Source organism: Cydia strobilella, chromosome Z, assembly GCF_947568885.1.
Source record: "Cydia strobilella chromosome Z, ilCydStro3.1, whole genome shotgun sequence".
In the NCBI taxonomy this organism is placed as follows: Eukaryota; Metazoa; Arthropoda; class Insecta; order Lepidoptera; family Tortricidae; genus Cydia; species Cydia strobilella.
In genome coordinates, this window is record NC_086068.1 from 48,634,803 (window position 1) to 48,654,323 (window position 19,521).

Here is a 19,521-nt window from a genome sequence, read left to right on the forward strand (position 1 = left end):
ACTGCGGGCTACGCCGGCGTATAGGCGGCGACACGGGGCGCCTGGGCCGCCTACGTTAGGCAGCAGTCGACCCAGAACCGAGGCGGCGCGCGGCGCCCACTATTCGGGGAGCTAATTGTAGGAAATGCTTCTCGAAATTCCAGTTCTTGTCCAGGATGATACCCAGTTTTAATTACTTCCCTTTCACATTTAGTTAGGTACAGTCACCATACATATTAGCGTATAAAACAACGCACCAAAAGTATCTGCCACCCTGAAATACTTTTCCAAGTAGAGATATCTTTGCAGTTCGCGCTTATAAATATGTCTACCTACTGTATTATTACTTATTAGATTGAATTAATTGTAATGCTTTTCAATAGCGTCGGGTGAGGCGTTTAAATGAGGTTGTGATAGTGATAGGTGTAGTTTTCATATATAAAAACCGTTGGAGCACAATTACCCAGTGGGGAGCAAAGTAGACACATTTTACGGTATGAAACATTTATCCGAACTGATAAAACTTAAACCCCTGAACTGTACTAACTTACTTTCTATGCATCTCTCTCGTACTGGCATATTAGTGAGAGCGAGATGTATAGAAAGTAAATTACGTAGACCATGGAGACTAATATAACCGTCCATAACCTAGACGTTAGCGTATGTCAGTGTTGACACTGGACACTGTCAGTGACTCGTGGTACGGGCGTGCGCGGTTTAAGCTATGGTACGCCGAGCGACTGTTTTTATTTATTTACCTAACCTACCTAGTCCACAAAGGCAGGTACTTACAGAACGCTCTAATCGAAGACGTTGGTTTTCAGGTATTACGGAAACTCTCCAAACACCTATGCTTGACTGAAAATGCAACAGCATGGAGACAGTTATCCTGAACTTCTGGATACGAGTCTGTCAGTTGAGTGCCGAGCGGAGTACATCGTCGGATCAGTTAGAAAAAAAGGTAAGAGCTAATTATAGGTGTAAATGTAAGGCAAGGGATAATTTAGCTGCAATATTCATCAATCGATTTAAAGAGTCCCCGGCAAGCTCGGTTCTCCATACAAACGTAGTTACGCTCGCATTTTAAAACGAACGACTAGCTAGATTGCTCTAAACTTTGTACTTACAATAGGATAAGGTATATCTAGGTCTGTAATTAGTTTATGTAGCTTCAGATACAGGATGTGCCAGTGATAAATGCATTTTAAAAAAATTAATAAATAATCAATTTTTATGTTTTGAAATAAAAATTATAATTAGAATTTGGGATAAAGAAATAAATTTTACGTTTTAAAAATTAAATCATCAAGATGTCGTCCGTAGCGGTTGCGGCTCTCTTCCAGTCTTGCTTTTAAATTTTGATAGACTTAACAAGACTTTCGTGTTAGGAGATTTCCTGGCTCCGAAACTTCACGAATCGTATGGTTACAACAACAACACATGGTTTCAGCAAGACGGGGCCACCTGCCATACAAGTAACGTGACCCTGGAAGTTTTGCGTGAAATGTTTCCTCAAAAATTGATATCGAGGCGAGGTGACATTGCTTGGCCTCCCAAGAGCCCTGACTTAACTTCGGCAGACTTCTTTTTGTGGGGTTACTTGAAGAGTAAAGTGTACTCCAATAATCCGACAACCACAGCAGATTAAAGGAGAATATTCGTCAAGAAATCCAATCAATATCTCCGCAAGAGTGAATAGGCTGTTACTGAACCGGTGAGCTCCATCTTAGGCCCTGTCTTCACTTTCCATCAGGTGTGACTAGGGCCAATCGCCGATCAGTTAATAATAAAATAAAATAAAAACAACTTCTAACGAAAGTCTTTCAAAATTTACAAGCAAGACTGGAAGAGTGCCGCAACCACTACGGACGACATCTTGATGATTTAATTTTTAAAACGTAAAATTTATTTCTTTATCCCAAATTCTAACTATAATCTTTATTTAAAAACATAAAAAATGATTTTTTTTATTTTTTTAAATGCATATATCACTGGCCCACTGGTCCATCCATAGTTAAAAAAATACAGCGAATTTAAGTTTTTCCTACAAAACTTGTTTTTGCTCTATTTCGTTTGTTTTATATACTAGTTACTAAACTATAATAATTACAGACCTAGATATACCTCAGGTCATTGTATGTGCAAAATTTCATTACAGTCCAACACGTAGTTTTAAAATGAGAACGACACTTCGTTTGTATGGGAAGGTGAAATTCGGCTGAGCTTGCCCGGGACTCTTAAGGCCTGCGCAAACCGGCGGAGCGCACCGCAAAAATCACCGAGGAGGATACTCCGCGCAGCGCATACCGAGATACCGACGAGGTAAAAATGGTAAAATCCCCCGCGATACCGCGAGTACGGTAGTACTATTAGTTATTCTGTGCCGCGAGCGCCCGCCAGCGCGGTGGCGGTGCGGCGGTGCACCAGGGAGCACTTCGGCGCATGCCGCAAATTCGCATAATATCTTCCGTGTCGTTGTATGTATGTTGTTTTATTTCTGACTCGATCCATATGTTTACAAGGCCGTCTTGTTCAGAAACAGAAAATGCAGGACGTGATTTTAGACCGTTTCAATTTAAACTTCTCCATAACCTTCTTGCAGCCAAAACCGAAAGTCATAGTCACTAGACTAGTTAGTAAGTTAGTTTTGCTGGGCATTATCGGCAAATCGACAACCATTGTGCTTATTTTGCGTGTGGCAGACTAGTGCGGAGCCCGTTTTAAGGGCTATCCTTCCCACTGAACATCCCGTTTTTTGCGGATACGGTTTTCTGCAGGATTCGCAGTATCCCACAAACAAAATGCTCGTGTGAACGTTATTATATTAGCACGTATACTACTAAAACGGGATCCTGCAGAAAACCGTATCCGCAAAAAACGGGATGTTCCAGACTCAGAACACAGAGCCCTAACACTTTAAGACCGTACGTACTTACGTACACCTACACACACCTTCACATGGCTCTTTCCTTTGAATATGATTAATAACACCAATGGAGACTTGGTTATGAACGGTACTGGAGAGGAGTATGCGGTTAAATAGGATTGTCTCCAACAGCTTTCCCCGTTTCTACCATTTGTAATGTATTTGGTGAAGAGCTGAGTGGACTTCCACAGGCATTATCAATAACATAACTATTTGTTTCTGAGATAAGTAGGGTGGCTTGTGAAAGTATGACCGCCATTTCTCCTTCTCCGCGAGGTCCCCCGCATTACAGGGTTGCAGGCGCACTTGTAAATATCCCGTGGCGTTTTTTGCTCTCCCACCTCCATCCAGGACCCCCTCCGTATTTCAGATTCTGTAATCTTAATGTATCGAGATCTGCTGCCGTTCCAACGAGCCTCCTGGAAGAACTCCACGAACATCAGTCGGTCACCCTCACCCTGGACTACCTTGCGAGTCCGGTGAGCGTGCCGAAGTATTAGGTAGCAAGCGGATCATTTGATGTGATTCGTCTTTTTAGCCGTGTCCATATCTAACACAGTAGCACTAGCGCACTTGACACTGAAGTCAGGCGGTGGCGCCCTATCCCTTGGGAACCTCTTTCTGCGACTATGCATTTTTGAATGACAGAAGTTTGAACCTGAACCGAAATAGTACAGAGGGCCTAATACACTATTCGATGTGACTGGACAGTATTCTACCGACAAGTGGTATCGTTGTGTTCGGTAGAGTTTACTGAGTACGATATAAGAATTTGTCACTTTCTGAGACTGTGGGGGGAGGGGTAACTGACGTCACAAAATCGGCAGTACAAAGTTTTTAACTTTTTTTTTAAACATACCATTTGAGGTACCAAATGAAAGGGCTTTGTGAGTAGATTACAAATATATAACATAGTCTAACATTTTCACTAGTTGGTCTAACAAATTATTAGAAAATGATCAAAAATTTCACAATCCAGAGTTGCCTTTGAACTGCTCTAAATTGAAAATGGCTGAATGGATTAGTCCAAATATTATACAATATGACTGTGAATATCCTCTATATCATGTCTAAAAATAATTAACCAGGTATATCCAAAAATAAGAAAAATTCTTATTTCGTACTCAGTAAACTCTACCGAACACAACGATACCACTTGTCGGTAGAATACTGTCCAGTCACATCGAATGGTGTATTAGGCCCTCTGGCCGCTGTACTAAAAGGGTTAAAGTAAAGTAAAGATTTATTTGTGGAACACAGGTAATACAGTTAAGGTCTTAATAAAATAATAAATAGAGCTCTATGTTTTGCCTATTGGCGTACAAATATTAAAAACTTAAAATATAATAATGACTTGTTATGAAGACTAAAAGTAACTGAGTAGTGAGTACTGTTACAGAATAAGTTATAGTATTATCATACAGAATGGCCACGCACCGCCCCGCCCCGACTCGAATTACCTCGCCCCGCGACACCAGATTGACGGCCGTTTGCCGGCCGCTCAGTACTATTTTTAAGCAACTTACTCACACTAACTGTACACCACGAGACGTGCCGTTTACACATAGAAACGCAAGTGATTTCTGATGTATAGCGTGTCCGCCCTGTGGTACTGTGCTCGGTACCAGGCTATCAAAGTTTTTATTAGGCTACCCACAGAACTCGAAGCTGTTTCTAACCCGTTCACATTTAAAAATAAATAAAGGTCATTTTTGCTAGCAAAATGTTTTTATTCAGTTGAAGAGTTTTTCAGTACAATAATGAATAGATCTATTTAATTCTGACATGATTCATTCATTTGATTCATTGTAAATTATTTAAATGAATCAAATTATCTTTGGTTTTTTAGTTAAGTATTTGTTTTTGTATGCATTGACATGTTATCAAATATTTATTTAATTGTAATTATTGCAAATTATGATTTTTTTATATTTTATATTTGTCCTTATATTATTTTATTTGTACGTTTCACTTGTTATTTAATTGTTTAATTTTTATTATTGGAAATTTATTTATTTGCTGATATGTCCCATCATTACTTAGTGTAATTAAATTATAAGCATGCAATTAGTTCGTAAGTTTTCTAACACAATGAATTATTGTTAAAGAAATAAATAAATGAAATGAAATAAAATGAGGAAAATGGGGATTACGTTTGTTAGACCGCGGTCCAGGAACAGATTTCCAGGACCAATCGCATGTGTGATGAACCCTCGTGAACGTCAGCTGCCGCTTCGTTGGTGGGTTAAGGAATGACAGCAAATAAAGTCTATAAAAATAAATTTAGTCATCGCCTCCCGTTTGATACTTTGTCAGATGATAGTTTAGATATTATTGTTATTGTTAATAAAACAAATCGTCAGCCGGTTGTATCGCGGTGGAAAGACCGTGTTACACGTTTCGATGGCTGCCATCCCTCAACCCACCAACGGAGCGGCAGCTGACATTCACGAGGGTTCATCATACATAGCCCCTAACCGCTATACGAGTTTTCGCCCGGGAGGCGATGACTGACGAAATTTGCGCCTGGCTCGCGGTCTATGTATGGAAAGGCGGTTTCGGGGCGGTCGTCCACTTGCGCCTTAAGCTTTGCGAGTGTTTCATGGCAAGATAAGCAAAGAAGATTCTTTGACACAAACACCGCGACGAAAATTCTATATGTAATAAATATGTACCTATGAATTAGAATTTCACCCAAATTGAACCACGTGTTGTAGCGTTCGTGATGTGGGTTCTTAAAGTTTTGCGAGTTTCAAGGCATGAGAGGCAATAGTACATTGTGCAACATGGGGCGTAAGTTAAATATTGCAAATGCAATATCGAGTGTGATGAAAAGAATATTATTCGCTTTACACCGCGACGACAATTCTACCTATAAAACGTTCGTATACGTTAGAATTTTTAAAGATGTCCAGCTCTTGGGTTACATTTTGGACACCTTGAAAAATCGAGCTTTACTACTGACAACTTGTTAGACAGGTCGTAATTCTTCCAAGCACCCTCTGTAGTGAGCAATTGGTAGTTTTAACCCCATCATGTGTTGTTTTGCATTTTATCTTAGGTATAAAACAGAATTTTCTTAAACATACTCCGAAATGTATGCGTTAATGTCACGAAATGAAGACATGAAGTTGCTCATTTATGGCTCCTTACATTACTTTTTGACCTAGGCTAAGAAGTAATGTAGGGAGTTAGTATGAAAATAGAATGAAACGTAGAATATTGTCCGCTGCTCTAACTTTTTAAATTTGCTCACTAAGAGTAGACTGACAAAGGAAATATTACATACAGCCAACGACCACTCTCTCTGTAAGAATACTTGCGACATTGAAATTAAAATAAGAAAACAAATTCTATGGTACTATGTTTGCATAACATGCATGCATGCTAAAAAACCCAACTTAACAAAAAAAAAACAAAAAAAATCTTTATAGGGCTGTATCCTGTATCTACTAATCACATTACGACATGAAACAATCAACAACATCATCATCATGTTTGTATTATTATTTCATTGCATGTTTGAGAAAAGCACTATAGGTAGATACATACCTCGGCGTGAAAACTACGTTTGGCCGTCTATTCTATTCACCCTTACTTCACGGCATCTGTAGTAATGTACTATCTCGTGCTCTTTTTCTACGGAACTCGCTTGAAATAGATGCGGGGTCGGTGTAACATTTGGGAGGCAGAGTAGGGCACTGCGTTAAATGCGTTTAAAGGTCACGTTTAACGCAGGCCTCGTGTGTCCAACTAAGGTAGACGGGTCACTGTCACTTCTACGTCGTATTTGTTGCGCTTGCCTTCGTCTCACATATACCTACCAACAGACAAAAAATATATACACCACACCAGACTGACTGACTGACTGACTCATCAACGCAGAGCCGAAACTACAAAAGCTAGATCTGCTAGGATTGAGCGAACTCGGATTACACGCATTGAGGACCAAATGAAGGTATTAAAAACGATTTCCAGCTTGCTGGGAATTAATTATTCGAAAAATCTAATTTGATTGGCCTATCTGCCAGGAGCGCTCAGGTATTTGGAGTCGCTATTCTTTATCAAATTTATTGGACGATGGGGCGATTATTATTGGTCAAATACGTGTCAGGTTATCAGTATTTACTTTGTGGGTACAGTCAGCATCATATAGATAGTGACGGAAGAATATCTCAAAACATATCCTTGTTTCTATGGTAACAAACGGCCCATTGCCTGTCACTATCTATTTAATGCTGGCTGTACCCACCTAATAATGTTTTCACTTGTAGCGGCTATAGGCCATACAATAAGAAGGTATAGGGAAATGCAAGGAACACAATTTTTAACTTCGTAGCTTTGTTTGGACTAGTTAGGAGATGAAAATATCAAAAGTCCCCCTTCTATAAACCTTCAAGAGCGGATATCTCGAAACTATACAAGATATCGAAAAACTTGAATGAATAAAACTTGTAACCAAAGATAGATATAACTCCGTAATAGATGGATACAGTCTAAGGAAAAATCGTGCCTCGAAAATCAAGAAAATTTGATTCTCGTTCAGAGGGCGCTACTAGTTTTGGCCTACAGTCGTATAGATAGCGTTGACGGTTTCGTTTGTTATTTAACAATTTTAACGCATATCAGTGAAAGAACATGGGTCAAAATCATAAAAATAATTAATGCAAATAAAAAAAATCATTTATCTATATTTAAATACATTTTATCGTATTTTTATAAATCTTCATTTTTAGTTTTAAAGTGTGTCGACAGATGGCAGTGAATTTACTGGGGTTACAAAATTTACTATGACAGTACCGCTCTAGTATAAGTTACTCTATGCTTGTAACAAATTAAATCTCTTTTCATTTTGTATAAGTGGCCAAGTCGCTCAGACGCATAGTTTCCGAAATATAATCGAAAAACCGAAAAATGGAACCTTCAAACCCCCCTCTCCCCCCCAGCACCAAGGTTATGGCCGGGGACTTTTGATATGTTCACTTCCTAACTAGTCCAAACAAAGCTACGAAGTCAAAAATTGTGTTCCAAGCATTTCCCTCTATACCTTTTTTTGGGCATTTATTTCCTGGCCTACTAAGGCTAGTGGAATGAATAAAGTTCACCTGATATGAGCTTAACTAGATAGGTATATTATGATATGATGAGTGAACACTCCATTCAATTAAATCAATTAGTTCTAATAATTTAAAAAAAATACCTACAGAACAAAAAGGTTGATGGGTCCGAATTGTCCGAAATAGCCTCACGTTACGGTAGTCTAATAAAGGAGCCGTCAATTATAACAAACGTGCTTTTTTTGAGCAGTCGTAGGTATAAAAATAGTTCTTTTATAAAGGCCTATGGCCTAGTTAAGGTACGACCGACCCAGTGTGTAGGTACTATTGCACAAACACCAAATCACATTATTGGCCAGATAGATATGTATAGAGGTAAAACATAGCGTGGTAGTTGCGCTATGTGCGGCCGCGCGGCCGTGCATACCGAATCATAAGATCAAAGCACGCATACTTTACCTACTCAGATACAGATACCCACACGACCAAGAAGGCATCATCACGTCTTGCGGTGTGCCTGTGTTGGTGCAATAATGCACACACGCAAAGACGAGGGGCTACACTATTAAAAGTATAATAAAAGTTACCAAGACACAAACGCAGCGTACGGTACTAGTTGTTTGGAGGGAGGTTGAAGGCACTCATACAAGCGAGGGAGAGGCTGTGTTGGCGCGGGCCGGGGCCGCCAGTTTACCGTTGTGAGGCGCGTCGTGCGGCCGGACGCAGGACCGCCACAGTCGTGCGCCGCCGGCACCCCGACCCGGAGACCCGGTCACTCATACAGCCGCTGCTCCTGCAGAACCACCCTGGACCACCACTCGAGGACTTGTAACCAACCCCTAACTGCACTCTTTGTGTCAATAGACTTATATATTTTGGGGTCCGGTTGTCTACAGTAGAGACGAAGTGTTATGAACTCGTGCTGATGTCACTGGAGTGTTAACCCGAATTTAGATTGTGGCTTGGATCGTTTTGACTGTCAAGTTAAGGTAAGTTTACATAACTTTTTTTGCAGTTCTAAACTTATTTCTTTGTATTAGATTTGTCTTGACATCTACATGCATACTATATTAAGCGCCACTTGTACCATTTTACTAACCCGGGGTTAACCGGTAAAACCGTTAACCCAGTGTCAAATTGTACTGGTAACCATGGTAACTCTAGGTTTAACCGGTTTACCCCGGGTTAGTGAGTGATGCAAGTGGCCCTAAGAAATATAATTTATTAGGTTGTATAATAATTAATAGGTAGTGCTTATGAACCTATCATTAATGATACATGATGAACATTATAAAGGGTCGTGCACACATCTTTAAAACCCTACCTTATAGTTGTCAAGACAAGTCTTTAGTCTATTCCCCAAAAACGCATTTGTGCATACACGCAGTATCTTTTTGGCACTTCACGATACTTCGTTATTATTGCCAACCTTATTTTAAATGTCCTCTCTGATAAATAAGTGAATCATAGATATATTTTTTTAATTCATATTTTTGTTTTTAAGCCTCCAACAGAAGTGTCTCAGATTATACTATTTAAAATAGGTAGGTAGAAGTCCACTAAGATGACATGAAAAATATTTGTTAAATTTACAATTTTATTTCAAAGTAAGTGCTTGGTCGTAGAAAAAGTATTGTATGCAACGTTACTCGTGGCGTCTTTATTAACAATCTTCGGCTTCACCTCAAATTGTTACTCACGCCACTCGCCTTTTTTTGACCTCTCTTGGCTCTCTTAAACAACGCTTGCATAAAATACTATTAATACATTAGGTAGGTACCTATATTTTTAAATGTGTATAATAATTATTTTCCGAAATACCTGATCAATTGATCATTTCCTGCTTACTCTAAGGTCCGGTTCCATGAACCGTAATTTACGGACTCTTTTAAGTAATTCGTCAGTGAACTGGGATACTCTATAATCATATAATCAAATTTTAGCGAACGTTATTTACGGTTTGGTGCAACCGGAAATACCTCTTTAAGACTCAATTTAAAAGTTTCTTAGCTTTGACACAAACTAACCCGGACCTAGCGTCTGATAGGTGAACAATGCCTGAATGGCTTATTAGATATAATTTTCCATATAGGTGCTTATTAATAAATAACTACATATAAAAACTTTGCGATGAGGATGCTCACTTTGTAGGTACAGTCAAGGGCATATATATATAAAAGTTTCAAAAATATGTGTACGCTCTTACACCTTAGATAATAAAGTCGTGTTCACATATTTTTGAGCCATTTGTCTGGATCGATATTTTTGCCTTCGACTTAAACGAGACATAAAAAACTTTAAATAGAAATGTAAAATGCACCTAAAATACACATGTTACAATTATTCGGAATCTGGCGGCACACGTTGCATCATGTTGGAAATGTTTGTTGTTATATTGGAAAATGTAAATGAAATTGCTAAAAAAGTTATAACATACATACGTGGTGGATAACATCATTTTTAGCATCGCACCGGTGCGCGCGTGGATTGGTGAAATTTGACTAAATTAGCCTGATGTTGCTAGAAATAGAAACTTTTTCCTACGTTTTGACAAAGAGGATATAATAAGATAGAGCGGTACTGTCATTGTAAATTTTGTAACCCCAGTAAATTCACTGCCATCTATCGACACACCTTAAAACTAAAAATGAAGATTTATAAAATACGATAAAATGTATTTAAATATGGATAAATGATTTTTTTGTTTGCATTCATTATTTTCATGATTATGATTTTTTCACTGATATGCGTTAAAATTGTTAAATAACAAACGAAACCGTCAACGCCATCTATACGACAGTAGGCCAAAGCTAGTAGCGCCCTCTGATTGAGAATCAAATTTTCTTGATTTTCGAGGCACGTTTTTTCCTTAGACTGTATTTATCTGTTACGGAGTCAGTTTGGTTACGATTTATCCTGTTAGCAGTAAATACTTATGTATTATCAAAGATAGAGTCAGAATACCATATAATAACAGTTCCACACTCTTTGCTATCAAAATCGCTGCAGAGTTAGCTTGGCCTAACTCTAGTCAGTTATTCAAAGAATAAATGATTAAATAGGGATTATAGTTTGTAGGTACGAAACGTACGTATGTTGTTTGAAAATATGAAATTAAGCAAATAACATTGTTAGGAAAGAAATCGGAAATAAATTCGTAGAAATTATCGACAAATTTGATTTTATAGAAGTGACGTCGACATCACTCGTTATACATACGGTATTGCATATTATGGGTGTCTCATAAGTGACACGTCACAGTGACACTGGAGGTAGACCAGGTCAAGAGGACCCCATGACCCCAGTAAAAGTGGCACGGTTTTCAAGTTATTGCCAAATTAAGGTTTTTCATGAATTTGGACCGTTTTTAACATTGTTAGGGCCAGTGTGCACTCGGAAAGGTCTCAAAGTTATTTTTTAGGGTTCCGTAGCCAAATGACAAAAAACGGAACCCTTATAGATTCGTCATGTCTGTCTGTCTGTCCGTCCGTATGTCACAGCCACTTTTCTCTGAAACTATAAGAACTATACTGTTGAAACTTGGTAAGTAGATGTATTCTGTGAACCGCATTAAGATTTTCACACAAAAATAGAAAAAAACTAAATTTTTGGGGTTCCCCATACTCAAAAAATTTTTTTTCATCAAAAATGATATTGAGGTTTCTAATATCATTTTTTTCTAAACTGAATAGTTTTCGCGAGAGACACTTCTAAAGTGATAAAATGTGTCCCCCCCCCCTGTAACTTCTAAAATAAGAGAATGATAAAACTGAAAAAAAAATATGATGTACACTACCATGCAAACTTCCACCGAAAATTGGTATGAACGAGATCTAGTAAGTAGTTTTTTTTAATACGTCATAAATCGTAAACCGCAATTTACCTTTCACTCACGTCACGTTTCACATAAAAAATACATTGTTAAAATAATTTAATGTACGGAACCCTCGGTGCACGAGTCCGACTCGCACTTGTTTTTATGTGTACGGAATCATGAATAAACAATGTGAAATGCAAAAAAGGACTGGCTTAATCTTGAATTATATTCACAGCGAAACATTAATTTCGACTTTTACCTGTCGTGAAAAAAAAAGTACTAGAAAAGTAAAAAAATACTAAATACTGAATGTGTGTTTTATTATTTCTGTATCCAGAATGAGATATCTTAACATAAACCGTCATTTTTATTAAGTAGGTATAGCAACGGATTGCAGATTTCCTAGTTTTAACCTTTTTTATGAGGCATTTGAAAGATGATATAATTCCTATTTTATTACAGGAAGGTACATGTATCATCAAATTCGAAATTAATGTTTCGCTGTGAATTTAATTCAAGATTAAACCAGTCCTTTTTTGTTTGCATTTCACATTGTTTATCGATAAAATACCTCTTCTGTTATCTTAATTAACTATTCATGATGCCGTACACATTTATTACATTGTTTACATATTCTTTTATTTGTGATAAGTCCCTTTCCCCCCATAATACTATATGAGATGACAAGCGCGAAAGTGGTGGGGGTAGTTGCTGTGACGTCATAAAGTCGGCAGTACAAAGTTTTAACTTTTTTCTTAACATACCATGTGGTGTACCAAATGAAAATGCTTTGTGAGTAGATCACAAATATATAAGATACTGTAATATTTTCACTACTTGGTCTAACAAATTATTAGAAAACGTTCAAAAATTTCACAATCCATAGTTGACTTTGAACTGCTCTAATCTGAAAATTACTGAATGGATTATTCTAAAATATATACCAAGTGACTGTGAATATCCTCCTTATAATGTAAGAAAATAATTAACCAGATATATCCAATTTTACAATGTTTTTTTATGTGAAACGTCTTTAAAAAACCCGTAGGGGTCGGATCAAAAACTAAGTAATTAAGTCAGACTCACACTTGACTGCACATTTCTAATAGGTTTAATGTGATCTATAGGTAAAGAACTATTTTGTGTATTTTTTTCAAAATTTTAGACCCATTAGTTTTGAAGATAAAGGGGGGGGAATTGTAACTTTTTTGCCTATTTTCTTGAATAACTTCTAAACTGTTTATCCTAAAATTATAAAAAAAATATATTTGAGATTCTCACAATGAGCTCTTTCATTTGATATATAAAACGATATGGTTAGAAAAACTTCATTTTTAAATTTTCTCATTTACCCCTCAAAAGTGGACCCGATGTTTAAAATTCATTTGTTTACGTCACATGTCCGTCTTTGGGTCACAAACTTACAGTCCGTTAACTCTCAGAATGACCTTCGGATTTTAGAAAGATACATCGGGTATCGGCGATAACACGCGAAGGTGATACTGCTGTTCTGCTTTCTTATTAACTCACAAAAAGTTTTAAACTTACCGCAAAAAGCCCTAATTTAATGACGAAGTCTCGGTTGATGACTTTATTGCGATTTGACTTTTTGTCATAATCTAAATGAAATAGAATCAGAATTTGAAATTCGAAAACAAATTTTAAATTATATAGAGTTGATAATACCAGTCACATATTTCAATTCCTATGGTAAAATTATACGATTGGAAAAGTGTGATATTATTGTTATGGTGGTATTAACTACTCTTATATAGTTTAAGGCTGAAAAGACGACTGCAGTCTTTGGGTGTTGGATTGCAACTAAATCAGTAAGACACTGTCATTTTCTATTACGCGACTACGTCCGATTTTACCCGAAAAACTAATAACATTCTGAGAATTAACGGACTGTACATATGTATACCAAATTTCAACTTAATTGGTACAGTAGTTTCGGAGAAAATAGGCTGTGACAGACGGACAGACAGACATACAGACAGACGCACGAGTGAAAATAAGGGTTCCGTTTTTTTTCTTTTGAGGTACGAAACTCTAAAAAGTATTACACCAAGTTGAATAACAGTATAAATAAAATAAAAAAAACAAATAAAAAACCTGACTGTTTACATATATGAATAGGATATTCACAGTCACTTGGTATATATTTTAGAATAATCTATTCAGTCATTTTCAATTTAGAGCAGTTCAAAGTCAACTGTGGATTGTGAAATTTTTGAACGCTTTCTAATAATTTGTTAGACCAAGTAGTGAAAATGTTACAGTACCGTCAAATGGGGTGAATAGGGACGATTTTGAACTTTGAGAGAGATTTTAAAGGATTTTTTCCTCGATGGATACAAATGTAAAGGTTTATAAACATTTGTCGTATGTTTGAGAATCGATTTAAAATAAAATATTTATTAATAATTTCGTTTTGATGTCCTTTTTTTGAAAAAAAAACTGGCCATTTTGATTCAAACTGGATCCGGGGTGAATATGACTTAGGTACGAATAGGGTCAAGTGCTTAGAGTTGTCCAAAATATAATAAGTTGACAGGTATGTACCTGGTCTAGATAGTTTATTGTACTTAAGTACTTAAATATGATTAGGTAAATATTATAAGTTAAAACCCGAATAAAACTATGATTAAAATAAACTTTTAATTATTTGTAGGTAATCATAAAATATAAACATATTTATAAAAATACCATACTCAGAATGATTAATCTTAATTGTTATTTTATTATTATGCGGGACTTATTATACGGACAAAATTAACAAAAGTCAGAATAATTAAAAATAATTACTTAATATATTTATATACCTACCTATATCCCATTCAGAAATTCCGCCTGTTTTAAGTTGGTGTAAAGACAAGTGCCTAGTACTAATTTACCAAAAAACACTAAATAAAGAATAACTCATTTTAAAAACAATGTTTGGCAGCCCTGTCCCTATTGACCCTTTAGCGTCCCTATTCTCACTTATTGCGTCCCTATAAACTACCAGAGGCGTCCCGCTCCACCCCTCAGTCGTCCCTATTCACCCCTGTTGCGTCCCTATGCACCTCGTGTTGTTTGGAAATGTTCATGGATCTCTATTTTCACACTTTTTGCTTACAAAACAAAGATTATTTATACTTACCATTTAATTAATATGTTCTCACTTAATGCCAAACCAATTTTTCACTATCAGAAGTGTCTCAAACAAGTAAAACCTTTACTTTTAAAGGAAGTTTTGGAGCTCATATCAACCATTCGTTGACAGACTCAATTTTAAACTGTTAGTTTGACAATATATCACGACTTTCATGCTTTTCCAGTGTTTCTATTATCAAAAGAATATAATCAACTATTATTTTCAATCGCAAGATATAAATTGTGATAGATATTTTCTTTTAAATAATCAGGTAAATGTCATTTCCGGTTCTTGACCCTATTCCTCCCGCCGTCCCTATTCACCCCATTTGACGGTATGTTATATATTGGTGATTTACTCACAAAGCCCTTTCATTTTGTCCCCCACATGGTATGTTTAAAAGAAAAAAGTTAAAACTTTGTACTGCCGACTTTGACGTCACAGCAACTACCCCCACCACTTTCGCGGTTGTCATCTCATATATTTGTATTTAGGACATCATACTGAATGTACTGATAACAAATATACCCATGTCCGAGACGACATGAGCGAAAAGTAACCTAAATCCTGTTCGGCCACCCTACTATAAAAAAATGCAGAAATGATGAAAAAAAAAGTGTTTTAGTTGTTATCACGCTTTAGTTACCTTTTTTTTAACTTAAAATTAAGACGGAATGTGATCTCCTCCATTCCCTAAACCTAAATTAATCCGGGAATGCATATTCGCCAACATATTCCAACACATGTCACTTCCTCTCAAAAGTTCCCAAGTGTAAAATACCACTTGTTTTAAAATTTCTTTATTTCGGACGTCACTTGAATCCCAATTGTGAACAATTTGCTACTAAATTAAATAATTTCAATATCAGGTTGATCTGCTAGCCACTCTTGCACCAATCGGGAGCTGTGTATGGAACTATTGTCCTGCGCCAAATAAATACGACCGCCGTGCGAACTGATGGTAAAAAGACATCTCTCAAGATTCCCACGTATTGAGCTCCATTCATCCTGCCACTCACTTCTGCGAGTTCCCCTGGGCCCATGCAACTGATCCAACCCCAAATACCTAGAGTACCTAGACAAATTCTTCCACTTGTCTTGTTCGGCAATGTGTTCACTTCGACATATCGTTCATTATTTCGTCTCTATAGTATTTTGCGACCATGCTTGTCCGATCTAAAAGTCTTTTCGTCGACAAAAATGACTACATTGTTTACCCAATCGAAATTGTAGTATTGCACACAAATGGCAATTCGGTCATCTTTGTGTTGCTGTTATCAATACTTTTCGGGCCGGTATGTAATGGTGAAGCCCCCCTTCGTTCAACCGACGATACACTGTTTGCATAGAAATAGCGTATTGTATGGCTGTGTCACGACAACGATGGCAGGGATTCTGTGAGGTGTAGTAATGATCCCTGCGTCTTCAGCTTCTGTTGTAAGTCTTTGACGTGCTAAACGCGGACGGTCGCGTAGTGCTTGTTCGCCGCCTGCTTCATATCGTTGCAACCATTGGTAAACCGTTTGCCTTTGCACTTCTGTTTCTCGGGCTATCTCGACCACACGCATTCCAATCTCACGGCGCTCGGAGGCCCACTATTCTCGTTCTTTCCAAAAGAGTTAGACGGGGAGGCATCTTCAAAAATGAATTATTATCGACGAATTCAATATATGTCATTCAATGTCAATAATGACGTTGAATAAAACATAAAAGAAATAGTAGCCAATTTATACTCGTAGGACGCACAGTACATACATACACTACCGCTCATAACTATTTAGGCACTCGTAATTTTTTCCATACAATTGTATACAAAATCGACTTTCAGAATTATACCGCTAAGTCGCAGTCGGGTACCAGTTTTTTGTGGAGTTTACTTTTTTTAATTTAACAGACATATCGAGCTTCAAAATGATGTGCAGAATATTCGTGTACATTGCCTATTTACCAAATGGCAAGCGTAAAAAAATCCATAAATCATTTTCCAGTACAAAATCGTTTTATTTTGTATGAACTACTACATAAGGGTTTTTTTAAATCGTTGCATAAAGTAAACTCTAAATTTTAAAGGCATGTCTTTGGCAACATTTTGAGCCTCAATATATTTACCTAAATAGAAATTCAATCCAACATGTAAGAGAGTCATTTGCCTGCGATCGAACAGTATATTTTGGAAATAATTTTTGTATACAATTGTATCGTGAGAATTGCGGGTGCCTAAATACTTTTAAGCGGTAGTGTACGTGTTCAAGTGCGATTCTCTTTCTTGCAATATTTCCCATTTCTGAAGTGTATAGTTAGCTGTGTTGTTGTTTGTACCTACAACACAAGCCTTTTTGAGCTTACTGTGGGGTCTAGTTGAGAAAGTGTAAGGATGTTCTATATTGAAAATTTGAAATATATATACTCGTATAACTACTTACCTACACTGACCTACAGTGTGGAAAAAAATAATGGGCCCTGGAGGGAAAGTGCCTTAAAACCTTAAGTTAGCTCATTTTACTTAAAGGAAACTTTTTTTTTTTAAATGAACGAAACTGCATTCACAGTTTATGTTAAAATTCGCTTGTATCGCCTGGTAATCAAATAGACTAAAAAAAACTTGCTATTTTATTATACTATTCGATTCAGTTCATGTTAATGTTAATATTTCTCCAAGAAACACTAGGTCTTACACTTGTCTGGCTCGTCTGTCGTACAAAATCTCCATAAAATCGAATATTTAGTATATTATGATTTTTTGTCCGTTCGATTCCTGGACGAGGGAAGCGAATTTAAAATAATCTTTGAATGCAGTTTTGTTTCTTTAAAATAATAAAAGAATGTTCCCTATAAGTAAAATTAGCTAACTTAAGGTGTTAAGGTACTTTCCCTCCAGGGGCCGTTATTTTTTTCCACACTATGTATATATATTTACTTGCAGCAGACAACATGCAGAGTTAGCTTAGACGGACTATAACTATGTTAAAATTCCTTGTGGGCCTGTAGGTTCTGAAATGTGAGAGATATTAACTTCATAAGCTACGTAGCTTTTTTCATGAGAATAAAATTAAGAATATAGTGAACGATAGTTCTAAACATGTTATACTTAAAAACAAGATTAAAGCGACAAATGTCGTCCAGTTTCGAAGTCACGGACACTAGAGTGACTACATACATAGATTCTGCTTTACATTTAGTTAAGAGTTGAGCAAACCTTGACCCCTCGCGCTAAAGGTAGCGCTATGCGGAAGCCTCGTGTTCACCCGACCATGGATGGCGCGCTCTCTTGGATAGATAGAAAGTACTTGTCCTTGCCATGTAGCGTCATCGTCACAATTAACCTTTAGCCTTGATTCTGTCCAACACTGTCATACTAGGTGTGACGCCTGGATGTCAACTATTCTTTTGTTACTCTAATCGCAACCGAACTAGTGACTAACTATTCTATCTAGCTATATAATATTGGACACGACCATCTCTTGACGCAAAATATATTTGTATCTTTTTCGGAGACCCGAGTGAGGTCGCGCTGCATATAGAGTGATTTTAATAAGTCTTATTAATTATTGTGTTTACTATTCATAATACCTATTTTAATAGGACCGCCTTCTGTCATGTAGATATGCTTATTAGAACTACAATACCTTTAAGTTATAGAATTGTTACACTTTCGTATTTTAAACTCTATTCACTTATAGGTAGATGTTAGATGTAGTCTTAGTTATTTCCGCCAGTTATTGCTTTCGTTAAATTGTGTACAAGACACGTCGCTGCGAGTAATAATTACTGAATTTAGTATAAAGTCACCATTCTATCTCAATGAGTAATCCTTAGATCAAAGGTTACGGTAAGACAGACGCCTGCACTTGGTCTGATATGAAGCCGGGAGAGCCCTGAAAGCAAGCCTGGATTCTCACGAACCTCACCAAACAAAGGTGTGCACTATTTTCAAAGGTTACGGTAAGACAGACGCCTGCACTTGGTCTGATATGGAGCCGGGAGAGCCCTGACAGCAAGCCTGGATTCACACGAACCTCACCAAACAAAGGTGTGCACTATTTTCAAAGGTTACGGTAAGACAGACGCCTGCACGTGGTCTGAAGCCGGGAGAGCCCTGAAAGCAAGCCTGGAATCTGGATTCACACGAACCTCACCAAACAAAGGTGTGCACCATTTTCGACAGGAAAAACTTGCATGAAAGATTTCGAATTTAGCATACAATTTGTGTGTTTAAAATAGCATTAAAAAACAATAATTAGGGCCTGTTTCACAATGTCCAAGTAAAGTCCTGAATATTTAAGCTACTTGCCACTTATCTGACGAATAAAATCATCGTTGGCGTTTCACAATCTCCAAATAAGCTTTATCTGCTGAATAAAGAAGAGATTTATAGAAGAGCGGGGCATCCTGATACAGGTACATTCACCTAAAAGGAAGTCCCAACCACTGATGGCAATTTGTAGACTAAGCTTACAAGGAAATAAAACAATTTTCATTTTCATTTTCATAAAGTGCTTTTTTTGTAGGAAATTTTATCTGGCAGTTAATTTATTTGTTAATTAGCTATTCACTACTTTACTTGGACATTGTGAAACAGGCCCTTATAATTAATGTTTTATAT

The 19,521-nt window shown here is 37.1% G+C and overlaps 1 protein-coding gene across 1 annotated transcript in view; it reads left to right on the plus strand.

The window, feature by feature from the left end:
* The first annotated feature begins 8,513 nt into the window (after positions 1-8,513).
* Positions 8,514-19,521, plus strand: part of LOC134754627 (uncharacterized) — a 106,169-nt gene continuing 95,161 nt past the window's right edge. The window contains exon 1 of the mRNA XM_063690959.1: positions 8,514-8,951. The gene's annotated coding sequence lies outside the window, so the exon portion shown is untranslated. The remainder of the gene's footprint in view (positions 8,952-19,521) is intronic.